A 23,159-nucleotide genomic window follows, 5' to 3' on the forward strand; every position below is an offset into this window, starting at 1 on the left:
CTTTCTTTACCAGCTGAGGGACAATTTGAGAGAATTTACTATACATTTGAAATTTGCAACAAAGTCTCGGTTGTTCGAATTGGTTCTCTATCATCCGAGGTGCGAATCAAAGTACAGTAAATTCTCCCGAATTGTCCTTCAGCTTGGAAACAAAAATGGACAATTTAGGAAGAGGAGATGCGATTATTCATTTCTGTGTACAATCTGAGCGTCAATTAGGGAGAATTTACTGTACATATGTATACACATGCAACGTATAATCGAACTAAAAGTAAAGTAAAAAATCAAATGTTTAAAAAATGTATGTATGATTATATTAAGCTAAATATACAGGGTGTCTCAGTATCGGTGGTACAACCGAGAAGGGGCTGATTCTACACGAAACAATCGAGTTTGAATATCCAGTATTTCTGACAACTTTTGCACTAATAAAGTAAATTTTTGACTACATTGCACACAACTTATTTTCATTTAAATCCACTCTAAATTCATAGACAGAAATAAGTAACACAATACACGATGATACTACTTATATCGATACTATTGATAAGTGACATACGAGTTCTATCGAGATCCATCCATCTAAGCTATTCTAAAGCATAGTTATAGCGGATAACGAAAGTATTCGAACGGAATAATTTTTTTAGAAGTGGATTAAACGACTTGAATTTTTTTTTGGATGATGGAGGGATGTTTTAATTTTGCTATTGCTTGGAGTGACAAAGAAAAATAAAAAGCTCATGTTTGGATAATCAAAGTCGATTTCCTCGACAACGAAGCCTTAAATGAAAAAATCTTATTCTTTATATTTTATTTGTTTTTTCGTGTAAAATCATCCCCTTCGCGGTTGTACCATCGATGCTGGGACACTCTGCGTATGCAATATTATCAAAATATTATTCATGACTTTATTTCACGATCTGTCTACTACCCATCGGTACTTCCGTATTATCCGAGGCTGTCTCGATCCATGTTACCTATGATAATCGAGGTTCCAATGTATTCATGAAACATTCGAAACTATCCTGCTAGATTCGTACCTACTCGTAGTATACTTGGTCCCATCTCCACTCACAGGTACGTTCTCGCACTCGTAGTCGTACTCATGCTCGTGCTCGTACTCCGATACCGTAGGCGCGAGGGGCGCGTAACTTTCTAATAGATATCAAGGGGAACAGTTATGCGCGGGGATAGCAGCTATAGGCCGGCTAAAAGTGTAGTTACTGCTCTTACGACGACCGTGATTCTCTTTCTCTCGGTGTTCTACCGAGGTCCGTGAGTCGCGAGCTCTGAGCCGCGCGAGTTGCGCGAGTTGCGCGAGCTGCGAGAGCTGTGCGATCTGTGAGCCATGAGCCGGGAGAATAGCGCGTGCAGCAAGGAGCAGGGAGCAAACAGCAGGTCAGAGCGTAACATACAGCGCCGTAAGCTGGCGGCGTGCTGTAATTTTCGGAACGATTAAAGTCTTCTTCCCTCTCTCGTTCAGGGTCCTTAACGGCTCGCGTATACCACTGCTCTGCGCGAGCCTCGGTTCTAAATATGGTGTTGAAAAACCACGAGCGCACGATAGCGTTAACGATCGCGCCGCGAGTGCGCCGATAAATCGTCGAGCTCGAGTCGAAAAATCCTGCAGCCCTTATCGGCTGCCGATAAGAAACGAGGAGGCTACCGTGGGGAGCCGATAACGTTCGAGGAAGCTGCGAATAGCCAAGTGATAATTCGGAAGCTGCTATCGTTGCGGATGAAGGAGCTATTTATGCACGAGTTGCTGCATAAGCTTTCCTCGGTGCAATCTGTCGGTGGGTTACCCGAACGTGATACCGTCCAAATGGAACTATCGATATCGATTTACACTCCGCGATAATATTGTCTATGAGGCGCTACATAGAACCATGCGAAGTTATGTTACGCGAAGTAATTTGTGCTTCCTGTGTACCACAGTGTTATTGTTTATACCATGAGAAGTTAATTATCGGTAAATTGTAATTTGTAGCTATAACACGTTGTTAAGGATAGTAATACTGGGACTCATACTTCCGCGTACTAATATACAGGGTGATCCACCAAGATCTGCGGCCTAAATATGCTTGAAAACCGTTTCTTTTATAGAAAAATGTATCAAACAGAAGTTTTACGGTACAATCTTCATCGTAACAAAGATGAATCGATTTGTACATAATATGCAATTATGTTTAAAAATTGCAACGATTTTGTTTTTTTTGTTGAATAAAAAATCTTTTGTCAACATTTAGTATTGTAATTTTTTAGGAACTGTGTATTGACTAATTACTGGGTGTCGGTGCGCTAAGTATATATGTAGACACGATAGATACAAATCTGTAATGTAATATAAATACAACGCACATTGTAACATAATATATACATAACTGACATATACATGACATATTTGAACATAATACATAAACGACTAACGAATATTTTAATGTAACAGGTTAATAAACAACAAGTTAATAAAATATTTGCAAAAATCAGACATCAAGTATTCAATCTGGAAGCTTTTCGAATGTGCTCTAACCTATTGTTAATATCCACACATAGAAGGTTGCAAAATTTTTTTAAACCTTTGTAACCTTTGTAATTATTTAAATGGAATGTGTCCTGAATTAAACGAAACACATCGATTTTCTTGTCATTGGGTGACGAACAAACTCATTTCTCAAGAATACCCCGATTTGTTCTCGAACGTGCTACTAAAAACCATGATTAGAATTACAAATGCAGGCCACTGTAAGAAAAAGAGGAGAGTTCAAGGAATAGTTTTCCGTTGAGATTTCAGGACATGTTTTAGCATTTTCGAGAAAAGTTAAGTTAAAGGTAATCAAACGTATATAGGAGGTCCTTAAAGAATGTGTAACTTCGAGACAATAAAACTGAATATACAATAAGTAATTAAACAATTTCACAATCAAAATAACAAGTGTTTAGTATATTCAATTGAATAATCCATTTATATTTATTGCTGTGTACTTTGAATAACTCGATGTTAGAAACACTGCGATATAACAGGCAAATGCTTGAGGAAGCGAAGGTTATCCGTACTAACGTGTTTCACGAGTGTTGAGGGTTACTTTTTTGTTCCTTTTTTAATTGTTTACGTACGAATAAAGACTCTAGTATAAGAAAATAAATATTGATGTTTAAATTTTTTTTCCATAGCCACATCACTGAGCGGCGGTCCGTTACACCGCGAGTTTCGTGGCTCGTCTCTCAATCATCACACACCAGTGCCAATCTAAACATATTTGATGTTTCTATGTTTATTGCTACCAACAACCTCGCTCGTAATTATTACCGTTTTTTATTTGTCGTGTGCAAGCAGGTGCGACATGCCGTAAAATGTGTAAATGTCCATTAATAAACATTACGGCACCGTAAGCATTCGGCGTAATCATGCATCAGTTTTTGGATCTATTAATGCTAGCAAAAATTATAATAACGGAACTAATAAAAAAGAAATGCCTATTTTCGGTCGCAATAAAACTACAGTCCCTGGTCATTAATCAGGATTACCCATAATTTTCCTTCTTCGCCAGTAATCGTAAAAATGAAAGACCAGAAAATGAAGGATTAAAAACTTTTATTAACTACTATACCATGATGGTGGTAATTTCAATCATTAAATTCATCCAATTGTATTTTAAAATGTAGGTACATACCTTGTGTTAGAGAAGGTCACACAATTCTGTTTTTACATGCCGAGTTCGTTGATCTGCCAAGTCCAGTCGCGCTCATATGTAACGATTCGTTATTAGCCTTTCTTTAAAACAATTTACAGTATATTAAATGTTTTGAACTCCCCATTATTCGCTAAACTGTTCTAATCGTAAGATCTGTTTTGTATGTCAATTACTACTGTCGTCTAACGTGTTATCAGTGCAAAATCTAATGCATGCATTAAGGTTAAATGCTATATTATAAATAATTAAACACAACGCGACGTTCTCTGTCTAATAATTTTAATCTACGAATAGTTTTTATTCTCTAAATGAATTAATAGTTATAATTTTATTATTATTAAATTTCCATTTTGTCTATTTAATGAAGGCTGTCTTATTGTTTTATTCTGGTTAATAGGGACTGTGTTGTCCACTAGTCTCATCAAACTTCGCAATTTTTGGGTAATTATAATTACATGACGATGCTGAAGACAGTTTCTTCGCATTCCTAACACTCGGATGACGGGACTCGGGTCCATTTGGTTGTCAATATATAATATAATATTGGTGCTTTACTATAAATTAATTTAGATGCAAGAAACTTTGTGAATTTTCAAACTTTCTCGTAACGACAAATTAAATGTGGATATCTAGTCCCCGATATCCTAACATAATGATGTTAGGATCATCAGTTCTATCTTCCTCGAACAATCTTGAAATTTTTTAAATGATCTCGTAATTCTATGACCGAGTTCTCGAGAACATCGCGATGTTAATTGCGCGCAAAGAAATGAGTCAGGAAATATCATCATTTCTTTGCTCTTATTATGAATACTTAGAGATGATAATATGATAGGAATTCTACTCTTCTGACAATCTCCTTTCCCACAATGATATGAACATCTTTAAATAGATTTCTGAATCTATTTAATGAATTCTTTGCGATCGAGGACCAGAATTATCCTGACAATGATGGAATTCTGTTGTACACTCTTCTCCAAAAGTATTAGGACACTTATGGAAAATTAAATATCTATGAAAACCCGACAGGAAATTGTTATCATATAACATCTTTTTATACTGTAAAAATCATTAGATTCTATAAATAAAATATAAACATTAACATTTCTTGTACACTTTTCGAATAAACACAGCAGTATATAATTGGTACAGGTTCTTTAACTTTTGTCGTATTACCGACACTCCGCAATGAATGCGCATAACCTATAAATTTATGAAAGTAACTGCTGTGTTCATAGCCTATGTTTATTACAATTTACATATTTCAAGAGTTTAATTTAAGTTGAATAGTTTATCGAAAAGTTAATGTAATATAAATATGCTAAAAAATAAATCAAAAACAAATTAGAAATACTTGGCACTTACCGGTATTTGGGTCAAGATAACTGGTATAAGTAGCTTTTCGAAGCGTCTCTAATTAGGACATTTACATTATTTTTATTTGTCATTAATTTCATATCGAATTTAAGCTTTTTGAAAATATTTACTTGTACATCAAATTAAAAAATATGAAATGAGAGAAAAAGTTAATTTTTACGTTTTAAGCTGAGAATGTATAGACGAACGAAAAATGATCATCGACGTGTCGGTAACTGGACCCTTACTGGACCCTATATCCGTGTGAGAAATAATAACCTATCATTCCGCTTAAAAACGGAACGCCGGTCGACGCAACAGCACAGTTCATTCAGACCCTGCACGTTGAATAGAAACATCAAGAATGCCGACGAGTTGCGAGCGCAACGCAAGCTCGAACAAAGCATGAGAATGTCGCGACCTTCTGTAAGTAAGTCCAATTGCAAACTGCGAATTACCGGTGTTCGGACGTTACACCCCGCGCCGAGTAATATGTTAAATCGCGCGGGATTGATATAAACTCTGTCCGAGGATCATAGATGCATAGGGCAAAGAAAGCCCCCCTCACGTTTAACGCCGGGAACAGTGTTATCACGGTGAACGTGGCTCAGTCACATCGCATTATTTCCCTTCGAGCACTATATTAAGGCTACGAAATTCCACCGGCAGGCCAGCAAAGTGTGCGCCTAGCATCCGCGACCACGAGGCGAATACTTCCCTGCCTCGGAGCCACGGAGCCACGGAGCCACGGACCGCTTAGAAAATCCAGACGTCGTCCTATCGTCTGGAGAAGCAGCCGCGAAATGTTTACGATGGAAAGTGGAGGCGTACACCATGTCGTTATCGTCGTCTGCCAAGAGAACCTTTCTCTTCCCTCTCTCTTTCTCCGCGTTCGGATCGCGGTTGTCTTTATGCTTCGTCCTCGTCGCTCGGTCTTATCCCCTCGCCGCGGCCCTCTCTCCGCGCCACGGCGCGGTGTCTCTCGTTCCGCGGATTTCCTCCAGAGTTCAGGCTTTGATCTCTTCTGGTTGTTCTTTTTCTCACCTTGAACTCTCTTCCTCTAGCTCTCTTCATCTGACGTACACGCGAGCACCGTCCGCACTCTATTTGGTCGTTATTTCCCCGGTTGCATTTGGATTCGCGTGGCGCGCGTTATTCGCCGAGAGAAATGATCGTATAAGGCCGAGGGGGACTGGCCTTAGATGGTTTGAATGACCGGTGGCAGGCTACGCGGGCCCAGTTCCAGGTCCCTCTCCTCGGTCAGCCTGGATAGACAAAAACTAGGATAGGCCTAGATGGCTGTTCTTCGGTCCGGGGAGGACGGACGGACGGACGGACGGACGAACGAACGAACGAACGAACGAACGGACGGACGGGGAAAAATGTTGCGGCCGGAGAGTCGGGATAGAGGCACGCACCTAGACGCTCTACCTTTGTACACGCGTATAAGTAAGTGCGTGCAGGGAACGGAAGAGGAGAGCACCAGTTGAATTGATCGCGTGAAACGCGGAGCAACAGAGAAGCCAGCACGCAGATGGAAAGATGGAGGAGAACGGACCCGGGAGAGACAGAGCCAGCGAATAGTGCCGGGGTAGGTATATTCAGCCTAGCCGGTCGGACAGTGCACTGAACTTGGCAAGAAATCCAAGGTTGCATGGCTTAATGATCTAGTTTCTTCGGCAGCGATATGATTCACCATTATGCATCCACTCATTCGGCTCTTTTCCGCGACGAACGGCCGCGCCGTCGAGAGTTCGAGTTGTTCCTGGAAAACATAGGCGACTCTTCACCGGATTTCGATCCACCGATCTAGTATATGCATGTACAGGCGAGACATTAGGATCGATCGGATCAACCATTTAACTGCGTCGATCTATTTTCAAAAGATCGATTTAGGATGCGTTTTATCGATCACGCTGTTCTAGTATTATTCTAAAGTGGGCGAAATTTATGAACATGTTTCACTAGCATTTTAACCTAGATCCTAGGAGAAGTATTTTTGTTGTAAGATGTAAAATTGCCATTTCCTTATGACGTGTATACGCGTCGTCCACAGCCAAGAGGTTAACGGTTACAGATGATCCTGTTTAACCGCGCGAAATCAGCGAAGCCTTTCTTGCGAACAGATAGAATAAACTACGGATTTTCATGCAAAATTACAATTTTCTGTGTCTGTTCTGAGAAGCAGGAGCCACTTATGAATTCTTTCTTATTTGTGATACTTTCGGTAAATCGAAAGTAATGTGCCGATACTCTTCGATTCTTTTAATGCGGCCATTTAATTGAATTCCATCGGTTTTCTCAAGAATGCGTAAAATCCGCGATCTAGTTATAATACACGGCTTAAAAATTGTTTCAGTGAAATACGGGATTTGATCAAAATGTTCCTGAAATTTCTATTTGCGGTGGCAGACATATATACTTACGAGCACCTTTTAATTGTAGGTTCTATTTTTGACAGTATCACAATGGAATAGTATAAATAAATTTATATGAGTATATAAATAATATATATATAGTCGTTCTTATGTTTCGTCTCATGGACATATACTTACGAACAATATATTTCGAATAAGAGTGAAAATTAAAGTAAATATTATTATAACTTATAATATTAGGTTGACAAGAAAGTAACTTCGGTATTTCAATGTGAAGTAAAACTCAATTTTTCCTATAACAAGGAATGAACTTTAATCAGTCAAATATTTTTCATTCCGTTCGATGATTTTTCGCCATCTTTCTGGTAACTTCATGATTCCGCGCTCATAAAACTTCTGAAGCTATCGTTATTATTGAAATTTTTACCATCTAAAAAGTTTTGTAAACTTCGAAATAAATGATAATCCGTTGGTGCAAGATCGGGGCTATATGGAGGGCACGACATCACTTCCCAACCAAGTTCCAATCATTTTGTACGTGTTGCTAAAGATGTATGAGGCCTCGCATTGACGTTAAGTGAATTTCTTTCAATTCATGCGGAATCCAAACATCGAGCTTCTTAAGAAGTCCAAGACATCTTATGCGATGTTCAATTGTTGTGTGTGATACATTTAACCTTTTTGCAATCTCTCGTACAATTATATGACAATTCGATTGAATTATGCCTTTGATTTTGTCATCAACAACTTTTGAAGATCGACTAAAACGTTGATCATCTTTAAGTGAAAAACCTTCAAAACGAAATTTTTTGAACCAATTCTGACACGTGCGTTCTGTTAAGCAATCGACGCCATAAATTTCTCATATCTCTTTGTGTGCCTCGGCCGCTTTCTTGCCCTTATGAATATAAAAAAAAAGGTGTCGAAAATGTTCATTTTTGTACTTCATGTTAAAATTGGCAGCAAACTATCAGTTGTAAACAAAATTGCACGAAATTTGTTTCTATAGTAATTTCATTTTAGAATTATTTAAGATAATTGTGAAATTCTTGTCGAAAATTATACGGTGATTAATTTATCAGCTGGTTTATACTGACATCTTCATTGATACCTCTGCAAGAGAAGAGGACCAATCTGACAATGTTAAATGATTATCCGATGATAAGAAACGTTTTTTTTCTTAAATGCTTGTAATTTCCTTCACAAAGCAAATTGATGTAACAATTTCTTAAAATAAAATCATTCTGTTGCATAATATTTTGGAAATCATTTCTTTTAAAAACTAACGAAATAATTCATCATTTGAAATTGCGATTATTTCATATAGTTAAATAGATTAATAAGTTCGATTAACTATATTTCATATAGTTTTAGTAGTGTATAAGTATATTATAGTTATTAGTAGTGTATAAGTAGTGTAAAAAAGGATTGCATCATCGCATCCACAGCGAACTAACGCGTTTGCTAGATTTTCATCAAATTCCTAGTTGACGTGCTCTAGTTTGAATGCAGCGTATAGCGCGCGTCTATCGTATTACTCTCGTCGCGGCGCAGCATCTGCAAACCTCCTCTGTTCGACTTCAACAAGAAAAACTGAAATGGAACGCATCGATATCGTAGCATCTAGAAATCAAATTGCGCAGAAACAAATACACCGTATTCGCCGCGTATGAAGATAAAAGGGAATAATAGAAAATGGGGTTGTTATTAGCGCAAGGTGGTTATTAGAGATTGCACTTTATTTGGTCGCGATTACAAATGCCGCATGTTGCAGAAGGGAAAGGTATAAATCAGGTCGCATAGCAATCATCTCGAGTTTATCCTTTTTTTCTATTAGCTCGGCTATTAGCTTACCCTACGCTACTACGTAGATGAGTAATTCTGAAACTAACCGGAACGCAGGCTAGATCGCTGATAACGGTACAACATTTGAAACTGCCCGTCAACGAACGAATATAATAAACGATCGATATGAGAAACGATATGAAAATGTTAGTCGTGGAAGTATCGCGTTTTGAAAGATAGTAAACTTTCGTCGACAGTTTATACGTTATTTTCGTGGAAACTTCTTTACATCGAGCCACGTTTAGCTCTTCGCTGTTGTGCAATGCTCACGGACCATCGTTTCTTTTCGCGATGGTCTTGACACGAAGTTATCCTGTTATTTTTATGACTCCGTCCCGGTAAATTGGATTTCACGATCACTTAGCCGCCGGCAAGTGGAAAATGGTTGTTCATCAAAGTTTCTCCAATCACTTTCCGTGTTTGTTTTAGCGGCAGAAAATAATCGGCCTTTACTGACTCGCGACTGCTTCAGGAGAAATTCGTTTCTGTCTAGAATTCCAATCTCACCTCGGCTCTTTGCAAGTAGCGCAGTGATTTATGTGCTTGCGAACGAAGAATCGTCTATCGAACATTTCTCCATTACTTTGCGACCGATTTAATATCGTTCGTAATCGGATTTTTATCTCGCAGTCTAATATTTCAATAAGAAACTAATTATGAATGAATCATCTTTATCGTCGTGTATTTTATCATGTAATTTCAGCCATTGAAAACAGATTTTCTATTTACCTGAACGCATGTATAGTACCGTTAATTAACAGCAAGAGGTAGTAGATAGTCTTATATCGATACTCTATGGCCATTTTTAAATTAGTTTCTTATTATTATATCATTTTATATATTATTATATCATACATGAACGCATGTATAGTACCGTTAATTAGCAGCAAAAGGTAGTAGATAGTCTTATATCGATACTGTGGCCATTTCTAAATTAGTTTCTTATTATTATCCGTTCTAGAAAAATACTTACGACTTAACTAACAAGCATTGGAAAAAACACACCGAGTAATGCACTCTCGCCATTTAAAAAGAAAAGAAAAAAATTCTTTATATTCTTCAAAACATGTACATGGAAGTTTCGCAAGTGGATTCCCATTTGTTTATTTATCTAGTTCACACAGCAAACACAATTAAAGAAGCGCATAATTTTTCAGCCGCTATCGTAACGTTACTTCTTAATCATAGAGCAAAATTTAAGATTAATTTTTCTCTTGTTAATGTTTTTCTTCCGTACTGATAACGTACAATAAGATTCAGATACTCTTTTCAAAAAGCGAATTCTAACTGCAGCAGTTCTCCTTGCGAGCACCAGTGAAAAATGGAGCCGCAAAAACATCTTACCGTAGTGTCATCAGATCACAAGTTGAACGTTTTTGCCCGATCATGTGTCTTCAGTTTACGAACGTGTCCTCGTTACTCGAGTGTCTCGGTACGAATCCAGTCATAGAGAAACCCGAGCGGATTTCTGGTGGGTTTAGAGTTTGTCCGGTAACATGATCATTGATCGAAGATGCTCGCTACATTGCTTCTTCATCGAGTTACCGTATTCCTGGTGTCCAAAAGCGGTTTTACCCTTCGATATGTCTTCCGCATTGCTTCTCTGATAACAACGGAAAGTCATTCTCTAGGAAACAGTCCTAATGCTAGCATGAATCACATTTCCCTGGCTTTGCTGAACGAGAATCGTCATTCATCAAATGAGCCGTTATTTTTGAAAATGGTATAAGTCCATTTCTTCATACATCGAAATATATAAAGGTTTGCGTTTGAATCAATTTAATAAATTATTAATTTTAATCATACTTATTATAATTATTAATTTTAATTATTATCATAATTATTAATTTTAATCATTTTATTAATTTTAACATAAAAAGAGGATATCAATATCTTATTAAAATTACCATTAGTTCACTTTTTTCCAAAATTGAACTTATACCACTTTCGAAATAGAACAGCTGAAATCCTGTTTTCGCATATTTGATTGTATTCTAAAATTATTATTGGAATAGGGTTATTATTAGAATAGCACTCAAATAAAGCAATTCATAGTCGAGGATTTATTACATTAAGTGGCATAATTATTTAAGAGATTACTATTCTCGTAAAACGACTTTATCAAATTACATAAATTATTATAAAGTTGTAATTTGCTAGTGCTAAATACATTTTTTGCGAGGGCGACTCTCGTTATATGTGTAAACGTCTCTGAGATAGTATGCCAGTAAGTGGAACTCCCTTGCAACAGGTGCTTTCAGAGAGCGGAACAATATGTAAATGATATTTGCAAATGAGTGTACACACTTATGCAATTTGCTCTCGCAGAACATGTCGCAAGTTGCTTGCTAGTGTATTCACACCTTAAAGGAACGTAGCAGACACTAAGTACTTTGGAAAGAAATAGTATTTAATTCATACATCACACTTTTTCAATAGCATTTTACTTGATATTCTTGTAATTGAATCGCAGTTCTCTCTGGAAAATAAAAAGGTATTGCATCTATTGCAAGAAATAGAAGACATCGGGGACTTTCTCCTTCCTATAATAATTTCAATAGATTACAAGTAATATTTTAATACTTTTTCAATTACTTTATATTGTTTTACAATTTCAAGTTGCAGCTACTCATGTATTTCATAAACGCATAAAATCCGCAGTTTACTTGCAACATAAGATTACTGAATGTGTAATTTAATCCCTTGCAGTCAAATTATTTTTCTTTCTAATCCGTGTTTAACATCGCATCGATCTTCAGGTAATTATAAAATCAGCAGTTTAATTGTTAGTAGACTGCGGGTCTTTATGCAGATTCACATTTTTACATGTCAGTTTACAAAAATTAGAATTAGATTATAAACTTTCTTTCAACTAAAAGATTCTCTTTTGTAAAGAAAAAATAAAAATGCTATTAAGCCTTTTCAATTTATACGTTTTCTTGCATTTTAAATATCTTTACATGCGATACAACATATGAAAATATTAAAAACTAATATCGATTACATTTCGTACGTACTACTGCAGCAAAAAGACCCGTGTACCAATTATTACTTTAAATGAATCCTGAATACAGTAACCAATAATGTTTTGATTTATTATATTTCGAATGATTAAACCTTTTATTAAAATTAATAAAAGGTGGTAACTTTGAATAACTAGTGTTAAAATAACACTATAGTGTAATATCACATTTCATTTCTAACGCTATAATTTAATATCTAAACAATTAAATACATTCTTTCAATAAATATTTAATTATAGGTAGTAGCGTCGTAAACTCCTTTTCTTTTTCAATTCTTCTTCTTTTCTATTTGTTAAAAACTTCATTCTTACAAATAATTAACAGTTACAAATCATGCTTTTATTGACTCAAACTCCGGAATCGTATCGAAACATTCGTACCGATATTTGTGCCACAGGAATGAGCTCTTCTTTCATTTTAATGTGAGTAATACTTAGGGCATTTTTTTCATTAAAACGGCAAAAAAAGTTTTTTAAAATGTTTTAATTGTATCAATGTAGGTTACTAAGATAATAAAGAACCTTTTCACTATTCGATATAAAGCAGTATATATTAATGTAAAATAATTTGAACTGCAGTTCTTTGGTGATTGTGACAGAAGAAAAATGATTTTATATTTACTTTCTATGATGAATGTTTTTTCAAATCCTTAAAAATATGAGAAAGATTAACAATTTTGTTTGTGCTTCAACGAGAATACATTCTCATTGAATCGTACAAATGTATTGAGGGCAAAAAGTTATTTTTACGTATTTTAATCTCATTGAGAAAAATACCACAGTAAAGCGAACGTACTCGCGGTAGCACCTATTATTATAGATTTATCGTACAAATAAATGAAGGACGATAAAAAGGAGAAAAAAGAATCTTCTATCCATACCCACGTGTTCATATCGAGTGACAGTTATAAAGATGCAAAATGTCGGTGAGCAAGCCGATTTTTCAAGCAAGCCAATCATGAAATTCTCGACGGTTGTCCACTTGCAGCACAGCAATTCAATTTAATCGAGAGCTCGATTGTGATTTAAGATTGAAAGTTTCCAGTTCATTGACTTTTCTTCCCGGAACATGAACACGTGCGTATTCGAGGCCTTTCAATCGAATTCTCTGCCAAGAGGATATCCATGTGAAAGTCGTCGCAGTCGAGGCACGAAGGGCTACAACGACGTGCGTATCGAACGTATTAGAATGCATTTCTTTTGTTTCTCCAGCTTGCGGCCGTTCACAATGTCCAACTGCATTCCGAAGGGCGTGCCACTTCCTGCACGTGTGTCCTCCAGGCAGCCTTGTCCTCCCCTGTGCTATTTTGTGTCCATAAACGTATTCATAGAACGAACCAATGAATCATGCATACACTTTACCCACTATCACTTCGAACTCTTAATTGTATCGGCGTTCCAGTCTATCGTACTGGATTGAATAGTAATCGAATAGAGAGACACGGACTGTTCCTTTTTTAACACTTGCTTGACAGAACTCGGGTCCATATCGACCCAGAGTATAAATATTGTTGTTTGGCCATTTGATCAACGGCCAAATTTTACTCGAAATAAAAGTAAGAAATAACTATTTGAAATAATAGCGAGAAGATTGTTAATCTTTTTATAAATGTCTTACAGTCATTAGAAAATCTGTCAACAAGCTTCTGTTAGGCAAGGTGATAATAAAGCATACCTATCCTGTTTTCTTTTCATGGACATCCGGGAACCAATGCTGTAAACAATTATTTAATTTTTCATTTCAAAATGTCGCATTCCTTCTGCACGTCATTCGTGCACTTTTACGGAAAGTTAATCATTGAACGTCGTTTTGCTGCCCAGTAGCGAATTCTACAAATATTTCGGAAACAGAAACTACAGTAGAATGTCAATTATCCGAACGTCGCTTAGCGGAAACCTCAATCACACGGATACCGGTTATACGAAAGACCAATTATCGAAACACGGAATGAGTCGTCTACCTATCTAAACTATGTAGTAATGTTTACATATTGAAACACGTATCCTTGTTTCAAATTCCTCAGTTTAGTATCTTGTCAGAATTCTCAGTGAGCGTACATTTTACGTACACCATGCATGCTAGAAAATCAGGAATTTATTAAATTCAACAATAAAACATAGGGTTGCTAAGATTACGGAATAATCACGATAATTGGAACTCAAATTAATAAATTACAAATGTTAAAATCCGAAAGTTAGCAAACGATAATGATTTCGTTCAATTATTTTAATTGGGAAATTACCGAGTTATTATCTGAATTAAACCGATCGTTCAGTTAATCAAACTAAAGACCGAGATAATCGGTAATAGTAAAGCATTTCTTCGTTAGTTAGGACGATTTACGTTTGATTCTTTTAGTCTTGCAATTAGATAATGCACTGGCGTATACTTTCACGAATGAACTTTGAATGTTGAAAGTGAAATTGTAGAGATTCTTCTCTTAATGCTACAATGGTGATTCAGCCAATCGACCTATCAATTAATGAATCGAGAGAGAGACATGTCGAGAAGTATCACTTTCGACGTCCGTTATTTGATTTGATGATAACGGAAGCCTTACAATTTTGCAGAATTCTATAGAGTTAAATTGAACGGTTGTGTTTATATGTTGAACGAAACATGTAGCGGACAAACATATATGCATGCTGAAGATCTCATCGAAATTGGTTAACGCAAAGTCAAGTTATAAGCGTCAAGAGATTTTGGAAACAATAGATTTCTCACACTTATTAGTCGAAAGTGTCAAAATTCGGGACAAAATTGCGATTTTTGCGATCTTTAATTGCTTACAGCTCCTATCGAGGTCAACCGATGTCGATGAAATTTTCAGTATGCGTATAAATGATTGAGATCTACAAAATTCATTTTTTAAATTTTCGTTGCAGGCTCAGATGAGAAAGCTGAAAAATATGAGTTTTTTAAATGTTTTTTACCATTCAATGTAATAGCTATATTTAAAAACGTATTAGGTCTCTCTATCATATAAAAAAATTTCAAGTCATTTAGTACAGTTTAAAAAAAGTTATACCGTTGTTCACAAGTCGTCTTAAATACATATTATCATTTTATAACTACATATTATCTACTATTTTTAAGCGATTTCATAAGGAGAACCACCAGTGTGGGAAATCGGTTCTTGGAGAAGACTAGACAGGGTGTTCGAAAAATCGTGGTACAACCGACAAGAGTGCTCACATAAAACTGAGACGAAAATATACATGATTCCTGAGGTCATTTGAAGTAACTTTCTCCTTAGCGAAAATGCAATCCGCGGCTTCGTTTGAGTTATTAGCGAAAAACAATGGTCAATGAGAGGCCACATTGTGATTAAAAAATTTTGAGTTAGAGTTAGTTACACCGAGCTACAGAGAGTTAATATGAGTAAAATCACAGAAAAAGTGTAATTAGTTCAAGTGCTCATTTAAGAAAAGTGATGTATTTAGCTAAAATCGATTAATACATTGTCTTAATCTTCTACGTTTCATTTATGATATACTTCTTCATGCTGTAAATATCCATAACAGAAAATTGGTTAATTTTCAGTAGTTTCATGATATATTTGTAACTATGGTTATTTTAATCGATTATTCGAAGAATCGTGCGTCGAATAGAATTTTGTTTTCATATTAACAGACGATTGGCTGACTTCAGAGAAAGTGTCGAAACGAATTAAAATTTTTACATAAATTTTAAAAAACATCCGTCGGCGGGTAGCATTATACGGTCATAGTTCACTTATCTCATCTCGGAAGTGTAGTTACATGTAATCATCGCCGATACTTTCCAATAGGCATTCACTTTCTGTATTACATAATATTCAATATTTTATCATTGTACGTTTTCGTATATTGGTAGTGAAATTAAACAGATTTGTCAAATGCTAAATAGAATATAACGAACTTACCACATTGTACAAATAAAATTATTATTATTCTTTTTATTTTTCATCATATAGAAAATTACAGTATGACATAAGAAAGAATGATAAAATTGATATGTACAGTTTAATGTAATTCACTCGTAAATGTGTCGTTTTAAAATTTAGACAACTTACGCTATTTTTAAAATTAATACTATTGTATATTTCAGTTGATACCTTAATATAAGCTTGGACCACTTGTAGCTCGTGACCCGCACACGACCTCTTACGCCATCAGCGTTGCTAGCAGTGTGTCCAGATTGCGATGGATACCGGCGCAGGGGAATCGCGATGAGGGTAGTAGTGGGGAGAACACATGGCATGAAAGTCCGAGTTACATGCTACACGATGGCCAACCAATCGCGTTCGAAACGTATACCTACGATTCACGATGTCCGCATCGTGTAGCATGAGTCATGGATGCTATCCCCACTGCTATCCCTCCCCCTCCCGCAATCATCCAAAAGCACTTTTTCTAGTGCTGCTGTATATCCCCTCCACTTCTTCAGTTTATTTATGCTTGCAACGAACGATGCAAGAGGAGGACAAAGAAATTCCCCTGGTGCCGAGTGTAGCCACGAAAAAAGGCTACGCAAGGAGTGGGGATGACAGCGGGGCACAGCGGCGTGACGTGGACATTATAATTCTGAACTACGATGGCAACGCGACGTACGCCCACCTGCAAAAGTATTAGGACAATTACAGAAAATTAAATTTAGGGAACCGACAGGAAATTCTTATAACTTCTTCAATTTATTTGAAACTTAATTTTATGAAACTGTAACAAATAGATTTAGTATAAGATTAGTTTAGATTTAACAGTATAATACAAATAATTATTATAATTATTTCTTCGATTAATTTCCGCATTTATTACTTAGAAAACACATCAGGAACTCAGAATGCAATAAATGGGAAAACTAATCGTACACGTGACACATCACACATATTACAACTTAATTAGTATAACTTAATATGTAGTTAAACTCGCAGACATTAACTAAACTGAATGATAAACTACAATTTATATTAAATAAGAATGTGTCCTAATATTTTTGGAGGGGAGTGTACGCGGCCTCTGTTCGATTGTAGTCCAGAATTATAACGTTCACGCGGTAGACGCGTCACGCCGCTGTGCGGGACTCATGGCGCATGCGTTGCCTGCCCCCACTCCTTGCGTAGCCTCTTTTCGTGGCTACACTATTCGCGCCATCAATTTCCTAGCAACACTGTCTGTCACTGTTCTGCGATCCCCATCACGACCATGTTGCACAGGCCTGCTATTGAATCTATAGTATAATATCTGTACTATATAACATCGTCATGGCGGGGATCGCAGGACTCCGCAGACCGTGAGAACTTTTAGAACTCGTCTCCTCTTGTCTAACCACTATCTAAAGCAAAGGAAGGAGAAAAGGTCTTAGAGTGGGGAATGTCGCGTCTCGTTGTTCTCTGTGGCTCCTGCTTCTTTTCTTCTTCCTTTGATATTAGAAAAGTGGAGAAAAGTTCTGAGCCCTGTTCGCGAGCCACAAGTTGCTCAGGCTTGCCATAAAGGCTGACCTGCTCTGTGAATAAACGCACTTAAGCTGCATATTTGTTAAAATGATCCTTATTTAATCCCTTATAATATTATCGTAAGCAAGCTGTTTCACTACGGAGTTCATACATTTCTGAACACAATTATAGCGGCTTTATTTTATAGATACAGCTTTATCCGAAAGCGTAATACAACATTTAGTGAAAAATACGCCAAATGATCAATAAATGAACAAAATGTTTTAATCAGTGAACAGTAATATTTAAGTCAATGATGCTATGTCGTGGTTTTGTTGATCGCATCTTAGAATGGAGGTTATAGATTTGAAGTAGCAATGCTAATTAATAACAACTGCTAATTGAACAAATGAAATGTGAAGCGAATTATAAGCAAAAAAAGGGCATTTGCAACACATCTGACATCAAATAGGACTATTGTATACATGTTAATGTAAAAAATATGGGAGGGGTATAATGAAGGTTATGTCTTCATATAATATGGCAAATGTTCATACACTCCGAAGCAGCACAGTGAGTCGTCTTGCGGAGAAAAATTGGTAGGTCGACATTTCAGTCGGTAAGAATAGAATTTATGAACGTCTTGTTCAACTGAGGTAAAGTTGGAAATAGCATGTTTGTTTTATGATGGAAGATAGGGGTTAGGTCGAAATTTGTCATTGAAAAAAGAGTTCTATTGGTTAAAGTATAATCTACTGTTTATAACTGAATATTCCGCGCGAATCTTCTTTCCATGTCTTCGAAAATATTCTAAATGTATGAAGAAGCATAATTTTGCTAACTTCGATTAACTTTTACTAAAATGCCTCTGAAACCTCCTCGTTCGTCTCTGCTGTATTATTTCGTTATTATGTTATGTTTACGATCATGCAATGATCGTTATAGTTCTCTGACCCATTTTCGTCGCTAAGGACCTCCGTTGTTGATGCGTTGTTAAAAAAAAAAACTACAGAAGAAGAAGAACAGAAGAGAAGAGAAGAGAAGAAGAAAAGAAACATTTTCGATCAACGAGATCTGCGATTTTCTATACAATGTATCTGGTCTGCCAAAAATAAAGTCCGCCGAATTATTTGGACTTATTGTCCGATGAAGCGTTGAAACTTTGAACAGAGCGGCTCTACGTGCCGTATGATTGATAAATTGAATGATAAACTGACAAGCATGATTGGCCTTCTCATCAGCGCGCGGTATCTTCGTCCCGATCGGTGGACGAATAATAAAAAAAGAAAAGGCACGCGGCAAGGCTGCTTGGAGGACACGCGGACAGGAAACGGTGGGGCCCTTTGGAATGCAATTCGACGACGCGAACGAAATTCATTCTAAACCGACGCATACACACGCGTGTCTCGACCCTTCGTGTACACTTTGTCTGCGTGATCTAACGTGCTGCGATGACCGGTAGTATAAGGTAGAGGGAAAGAAAGCGGCAGAACAAGAAAGAGATGGAGAGAGAAAAGAGATAGAAAGAGAGAGGAAGAGTGAGAGAGAGAGAGAGAGAGAGAGAGAATGAAAAAGGAGAAGAGGAAGAAGAGGCGATGCAGAGGGAAGAGAAAGAAGAAAACCCCTCGGAGACGTGATGTGCCTCTCGATGCGAATTCTAAGCTTCCAGGCTGATGGCCTCCGGGCCCCGAGGGCTTCTGAAACCTATGAGAGCTGCCATCCTTTCCTCGATAAGCTACGATACCTAGCCTCGCGCCGCTACGAGCAGCCAAAGTGGAATGAACTGCTTCCCTCCGGATGAATACTCGTGCTAGTCTTGGCTTTAATGCACTTTAATTGATAGTGACCGCGTGGTTCGATTAAAATTAAAGCGATTTTAAAATATACGTTCGCGGCGCGGCAGAATCATCCGGCACGGCGTTTTCATTTTTCCCAGCGTTTTTTTCTTCTGTTTTCATGCAAGACGGAAGATGCTGAATGCTGGGATTGATTATTAGTGCTGGCGTAAAGATTAGATACGTAGGATGTAGCCTTGCCAATTTTTTCGATGGGAGCAGCACGATTTGTAATCTACACGTGCTGGACTGTACATCGCTTTAACTCTTTACGGTCTGGATTATGTTATCGTTGCTTTTCAACCGGAGAATTTTTATTATAGATACCGTAGAACCTCGATTATCCAAGGTAATTAGGGCAAGACGAATGTTCTGATAATAGAACAGTTAATTAATTGAAACGTTAGGTTACGTCGCTAATCGTTTCTACCATGAATGTAGGTTATTTTAGATCGATCTATTTACACACGTGTACAACATATTCATATCAGAAAGAATAACGGGGGTTCGGTTAATCAAGCACTACAGTAATTGAAAGTTATAATGATTTTCGCAACCGTTCTCAAAGCATACACGTAGGTAAGAATAGATGTAGGAAAGGACTCGTTTATTTCCCTTATACAGGGTGGTCCACGCGACTTCCAAAATACTATATTTGTTGCACGAAAAAATTTTGTATACAAAAGTTGCATGGTTTAAAGGGTTACATTGTGTAGTGCAGTAGTGTCGTTTGACTCCTCCCTCGAAATACTGAAGGACCCGGGCACCCTGTATATGAAATGTATAAGTAAACAATTGATGAACTCTTCAAGGCCAAATCCTCCTCCTCACGCCTTTAAGTGTGTTTCATTTATTTTGATGATTTTGTAAATTCTGCATACAAACGGAAGGGAGATGCGAAGTCTAGAAGTACATTCACTTCCGTCAGATATTTAATTTGTCAAATGAGTATGTGTATACGAATCGTAGAAGTGAGTTTTTGTTCTGGGTGGCGTTCCGAAGCCTCGGGAAAATGAAATCCGTTCAGACCCGTGACAATGTGGAGAGAAGAGGCAACATCGCGACTCCATTATGGCAATCGCGGCGCTAAAAGACCATCTACGCATGTGTCTTTTCTAGTTTTTCTCAAGAAATAGTTCCTCCCGTCCATCGAATGGATGATGCAGCGTGTTCCGCTTGGCGTTGCACAAAAGATTCCACCTGGTCTGCCGTGATTCAACCGATTCTGAGTTTCTGCGAGTGGAATCCCTCCCATTGTGACGATAATCCAACAGGGTTTTACGATGTATTCTGATAAAACAGGCTAATTAAGACATATTCCGTATATCCTCATAGCGATGCTTACAACGAGCAACGCACTAAGTCATTAAATATGAAATACATAGATTTTATAATAAAATTATAGAGTGAAGTATGCATCTCGTACTAATGACCTAACATAATTAGATCTAAAGAGAAAAATCAAAGTAATATTGGTTCAAAAGATATTTACTTCCACTCGTATCTAGAATTGAACCAGTAAAGCATTTCGAACTTTAAGTTTTACTGAAAGAGCATCTAGATATTTTAACAACGTAGATACATTTACAGTACTATATCGTTAATAAGTTCGATCATGATTAGAATACTGTACAGTATTCCAAATTCGGAACCGTGTAACATAAATTTTTGACTATGCGGTTACTCAAACTTGCACATCAAATGCCTTATTATAACCATAATTACCCTTCCCCCCTATGTATAATCACATGAATATTCAGTCTCTTGAATATTCTCTTGAATGTCACCGTGTTGTTTATAATTTGCGACCTGTAAGATTTTAAACGGATTTCTTTCTTTCTCTGGTATATTATTTAAATTTTGTTGAAATATACCCTATTTATCTTTAATAAGTCATCCTCTTTTACAAGATGGACAGCATACTATCTTATTCGGTCAACTATACTGTCTCGATAGAATTTTTATAAATGTAAATAAATTTGTAGCCCTATCGATCTTTTTAGTTCTAACCATAAGTTATGCCATCTATTATGTATAATTAACTTTATGAACCACATGGTTTATACCCATAAATAAATAAATAAATAAATCAGCATATTTGCCAGTTAAAGACAAACGATGAATCGAAGGCAGCTGAAAATTGGCACATACATCGTGGACATGTTTTAGCGACATCAGAAACAAAGAAGATGGACTCGTTCGGACGCAAATAGTGTGCGAAATGAAAAAATTTTGTGAACTCTGCGATCACGCCTCGTACTTCACACCAGGAAGAAAAATGTCGCGACGCGTCGACGAGTTATGGAGCGGGATGAATGAAGATCCCGTGGACGTTACCACCGTCCACGACACCGTGTTACTATCGCGCCACGTGGGCGTCTTCCTTTCCCAATCTCTTTTCTCCTATCTTTAGTAACTTCCATTTGGTTTCGTGTGTTTCCACGAAGCCGGTACTCCTCGACCGCGAACTTTTTCGCCCGTCGAAATGCCTGTTGAATTTATTCAGCGACGTGTCCCCGGGAAACGACGTTTATGATATTTATTCGACAGAGGAGCGTCGGATTGGACATGCGGGCGAGTCGGGAATAGAATCTAAAAAGCCGTCAGGTCGCTGCGTTATTCAAATTTCATGATAACGGACGGATGGAGGATTTTGCGACATCTTCCTTGCCGATTCCCGTTGTTTATCGGCGTTTTAAGGTTCCATCTTTGTAACAAAGCACGTGTACACCAGCGGCGCGTCCTGTGCTTTTCGTCTTGTTTTCGCGAGACGAATTTTCGATCTCGCGGATTCGTGAACGGAATAAAGGGTACGACTCGAAAGAAGAAATGGGTGGTTCAATTAGAGATTTCAACTATTAACACCGAGACATTGAAATTACAAACAATTGTTAACGTTGCACAATACACAACATGACGATCTTATAGTTTCATTGAAGTCGGTTAACACGAAAGAAGTCATTTGGGTCGATGCTTGGTATAACTTGCACAGCTTGTCCATACACTGCAAGAATACGAAGAAGTTACCTTAAAAACAATAGTCTATCCATCACCCATAAATAATATAGAAGAATGATGAGACACACACGAATGCACACACGAAGACGGAATGTTTCCTTCAAGGTTGGATAACTTCGGTCGTTTACACGAAAATTCAGAAAATATTTTATTACGCTCCGTGTTTTGTATCCCAAGTTACAAGATTTCACGCATGAGTATAATCGCCTCGAATTACTCGATTTCATGGTCGATTAGTTGCCATTCTTTCAACCGAAGTTTGTACTCGGGACACGTTGTATTCCAGTCTTGAGTGATCCTCGAGATTTCTGCATCAGGCGTACTCGCAGCAACAAGGTTCACTTCATACTTTGAGACAGCAGTTCTCGAACTAGTTTCAAACTTTCGGTACTACAGAGTTTTCGAGGAACGTATGCATACAGGGACTGTTCTAGAAACTACAGTTACTATTGCGCATGAACTGGAATTTTCATGTTGCTCAACTTGGTCACATCTCGAGGAATGAAAATTAATGTAGCGTTTTGTGATGCTTGATTAAAGTAAATTTGCTTGCTGCCAACGCAACATATTTGAGTTTTTGGTTCCGGATTTACAGT

At 37.2% G+C, this 23,159-nt stretch overlaps 1 protein-coding gene across 3 annotated transcripts in view; it reads left to right on the forward strand.

The window, feature by feature from the left end:
• The window catches only part of LOC117225183 (uncharacterized), a 154,575-nt gene that overhangs the window by 43,597 nt on the left and 87,819 nt on the right, over positions 1 to 23,159 (forward strand). Inside the window, exon 1 of one of the 3 annotated variants that reach the window (XM_076527239.1) lies at positions 6,395 to 6,642. The exons of the other annotated variants lie outside the window; for them this stretch is intronic. The gene's annotated coding sequence lies outside the window, so the exon portion shown is untranslated. Of the gene's footprint in view, positions 1 to 6,394; positions 6,643 to 23,159 lie in introns of those variants that run through there. 3 annotated transcript variants of the gene reach the window in all.

The sequence above is a fragment of the Megalopta genalis genome, chromosome 17 (genome assembly GCF_051020955.1).
Source record: "Megalopta genalis isolate 19385.01 chromosome 17, iyMegGena1_principal, whole genome shotgun sequence".
Taxonomy (NCBI): Eukaryota; Metazoa; Arthropoda; class Insecta; order Hymenoptera; family Halictidae; genus Megalopta; species Megalopta genalis.